Source organism: Corvus kubaryi, unplaced genomic scaffold, assembly GCF_017639235.1.
Source record: "Corvus kubaryi isolate FWS band 111438036 unplaced genomic scaffold, C.kubaryi_AGA036_p1.0 37308, whole genome shotgun sequence".
NCBI classification, from domain to species: domain Eukaryota; kingdom Metazoa; phylum Chordata; class Aves; order Passeriformes; family Corvidae; genus Corvus; species Corvus kubaryi.
The window spans coordinates 15,539,595-15,543,586 of record NW_024581096.1 but is presented as its reverse complement, the minus strand read 5'-3'; positions in this window follow the sequence as shown (position 1 = coordinate 15,543,586).

Here is a 3,992-nt window from a genome sequence, read left to right as displayed (position 1 = left end):
GCTGAAGGGGAGGGGAAAACTGAAGCTTTAGTTGGAGAATTAACCCTGCTATGCAAATGAACCAAACCTGTAAAAGAGTGAAGAACTCGTGACCTGAGGTCCATCTTGGGGTCCATTTTTGAGAGTGGCTTCAGGCTCCCCAGGAGGTACCTTTGAAGGCCTTTCAAATAAATACCTATTTTATTCCTTTACTCCTGTCTAGCCTCTGTTTCTAGGAGGCTTCTCAAGGCATCAAACCCACGAATGACCTTCTGAGGAAGCCCCCAAGAGACCCCATGAGAGTTCATGCCAGGGTTCCTCTGAGGAACCCCCTCAGGGACCTCGTGAGGAACCCTGTGAAGGACACCATGTGAGGCACCCCCTGAGAAATCCCCCTGAGAGATCCCATTACGGGGCCCCCTGAGGGACCCCCCTGGGTTACGAACGGGGCATTTTGGAACCAGTTTGTACTTACATTAATGTAAACGTCTCCTTCTCTTGCTAGGGCGGACACAGGAGGACAACAGGGAGGCACCCTGTTGACATGGAGAAATCTAGGACAAAGGATAGCTGCACTGCAGGAGGAGAAAGTCAAGAAGAGTATGGTGGGGACTAATGGAGAACAGCGAAGGGCTGACAGAGCAGAAGTGTGTTAGAGAACTTAGTGCGGCTTCTGGCAGCCTAAACTGAACTGTGACAGAACAGATGGCAAAAAAGGATAGTCAGTAAAACTTGACTCCCTGAGATGTGGAGTTTTGGGTTGTGTGAGTCAGGAGAAAAAAAGAAAAAAAACAAAAAACCAACACAACCACCCCACCACACACACACCCCGCCCTCCACTGCCATTTCTTCCATTTAGGCTTTTTCCTGCTGTGCATTTTTTCCATTGTGTACAGCACCTCTGGTTGCCCAAAATGCAGTGGTCCTTACTGTTTGGGCATCACTTCTTCGCAAGGCCTGACATGTTAAAGCCTGTGTGGAAGTTGGTCCCTGCTTGGTGCTGAGCAGGCAGGGCTGGTGAAGGTGATGTTCAGACTCTTCATCCCCTGGTGCCACCAGTGATGACGTCCCATGGTCCTTGACCTTTGCTGTGGTCTCATATCCTTTACTGCTGTTTGCTCATCCTCTGTCCCTTGAGCCCATATTCTCCATGTAAGTAGAAAGGGCATGAAATCTGATTTTACCCTACACACTATCTGAAAATTAATCGGTGTTTTTCATGCTTCTGCCTTCTCTGCATAGAGTAGATGGATTTAACCAGTCTGCATCCTTGATGCTTACTGCATAGATGCGCAGAAGCTACAAAAGATCCTACAGCTGAGGAGTTGCAATATCTCCCTGTTCCCATTTTTTTCAGTAAGATAGAGGGTCCTTTGAACTAAATTGAAATTCAGACCAAACAGTGCACAGGTATTGTTGATTTTCTTGATGCAGCTGTTGATATTCTGTTTTATTACTATTGCAGGGGGACAATTAATTACAGCTGTAAACAAAGTTTCACAAGCTTTGTGACAAACATGTCTGCAGCTCCATAATCTGTGTGGATTTAATCAGTATTATTAGCATTCTTCCATCATGACTTGGCAATCCTTTGATAATCAAGATGGAAATTTAGTGTGCGCACAGAACAACAAAGGCTGAAAGCTCTTGGGATGCTGTTGTAAGATGGTGTAGTGCCAGCTGGAACATGTCTCTGAAAATCACACAGAATCCAGCCTAAAAGCATTTGGAATAGGAGAAAACTAAGCCAGGATACTAAGACCGAAGTATGGTAGACTCTTTCTGCTGTACATGAATTAGATATAAATGAGAAAATGGCATACTGCACTGACAAAGCTTCCAGAGGAGAGCTAAAGCAATAAACTGGTGGAGGCTTGGGAACAAAGACCTTCACTCCAAATATTGATCAGGAGGAATTTCTTCCTGAAAGGTAGTGAAGCATTGGAATGGACTGCCCAGGGAGGTGGTAGAAATGTTCAAGAAATGACTGGACATGATACTTAGTGCTCTGTTCTAATTGACAAGTTGCTGATCAGTCACAGAATGGACTCGATCCCAGAGATCTTTTCCGACCTAAATGATCCTGTGATTCAGTGCATCAGACTTGGAGAGAAGACCCTGCACTAAACACAGCGAAGGTTTGACCAGGCCTGGCAGGCAATTTCTACCTACTGCCTGTGTCAGGACTCTTATCTGCTGTTAAAAGATTTGCAACCTCTTCAGTTTTCCAGCCAGTAAATAACAGTCTGGTGCAAGTGCAAATCCAGATAGGCCACAGCTTACTGCAGGATTGTTCTCAGACACTTTCTGCAGATTTGTGAAATAGGCTGCAGTTCACATACCACAGGCTGGAAACCACTCTTCTGGTACTTTGGCATCCTCCTTGCCTATCACATTTGTGAGTGGGGAGAACCGCTTGTGTTAAGAATATTGCCCTGTTCCTAGTTCAGGAGTCTGCTCTACTTCTGTGTTGCAGTCAGGAATTGAAACCATCTCTTCTCCACAGGCTCAGGCAGTACTGTCTTCCCTCTTGCTAATGCTCTCTCTCATTTTCCACACTACCAACCCTTCCCCCTTAGGCTCATTGGACAATTGGTCTGAGCTGAAGTTCAGAGCAGTTTATTGCTATTTATTCTGAAGTTTTAATTTTCTTTGTGCCCTGTTTTTTCTTTTTTTACATCACTTTGTGTCATAAAATATTGCTCTTCTCTGCAAACTGGTCTCACAGCCCTGACCCTGATGACACCTGCTTCAGCAGCACTACCTTTCTCCAAAATATATTGCAGTAGCCTCAGAGAGTCAACATAATTCAGGTACACAGGCTCTGCAAGGGAGAGAAGAAACCAATCTTGACTTTCAGATTTGAGTTGAGTTTGCAGGGAATCTGTGTAGAAGCCCAGAAGACAATGGGGCTAATCTCAAACACTGATAGCTGGATGGCTCTGGAGCCAGCCAAGGATTGTTGTTACTAACAGCCAAGGATTGTTAGCAATAACACACTGGGAGAATGAACAGAATGTGGCTGGAGAAGGGCCCACATGGAGGTAGAACAGCACATTTCTGGGACAAACATCCTTGTCCTGGCTCCTGGAGATAAGCACAATGCAACACAGCCCAAGTGTAGGAATGAGGTCGAGAAGCAGGCATGGACTGTAGGGGGATGTGGAGACCACCAAATACCCTGAAGCCTCCAGCCCATTTCTGGAAGGGTCTGGGAGAGCGGACTGTGCACAGTAACTGAATTACATAGAAAGAGAGAAATTTACCTCCAGTGCACAGAAGCTCATCCATAAAAAGTACCCCCACAAAGCCCAGGTGTGTGTGCACCCCAGGACGCTGCACTCCCCATCAGCTGCATCAGCAATGGAGCCAGGATTGGTGATCTCTCTCTCTCTCCCCCTTCCCTTCTCCCCCTCTTTGATACATTGCTCTCTCTTTCTCTCTTCCCTTCGACCTCCATCCTTTATCCTAAACCCACTGCCATGTGCTTATAGGAGGTCAGAGACTTAACGTAACAGTTTCCATGCCAAGTGTGTTATTTAATAATATAACTTCGTAAGACTTTGTGGGCCCTCTGAGTTTTGCTGTTTCTTTTGTCCACAAGCATCTGTGAATCTTAGGTGCTCCCTTCTCCTGAAGGGTGGGATGCCACAATCTGGATTTCTCCCTAGTTATAGTGGAACAATTCAAAATCTGAGATGAAAAGTGGAGTTCTGTTGGGGTTTTAGGAGCTCTCCTGGATTTTTTTTCTGTTAAAGGAATTTTGCCCACATGTTGCCAGGGGGACAAATGGCTGGATACTTCAGAAAAACAAAAGAGCTGGCTGCTCTTTTTGTTTCACCTGGGTGTGTGGGCAGTCGGTCTCCTGCATTCAGACAGAGAGGGAGTCTGCTTTCTTCGGCTCCTTTTTTTTCTCTGGAGAAGCCCCGGGATCCCAAGCCCACCTTCCCTGCCATGCTCAGAGCCGGGCTGTGGCTGCCCTGCCCTGCCGCTGCTTCGAGCCTTCGCTGCGC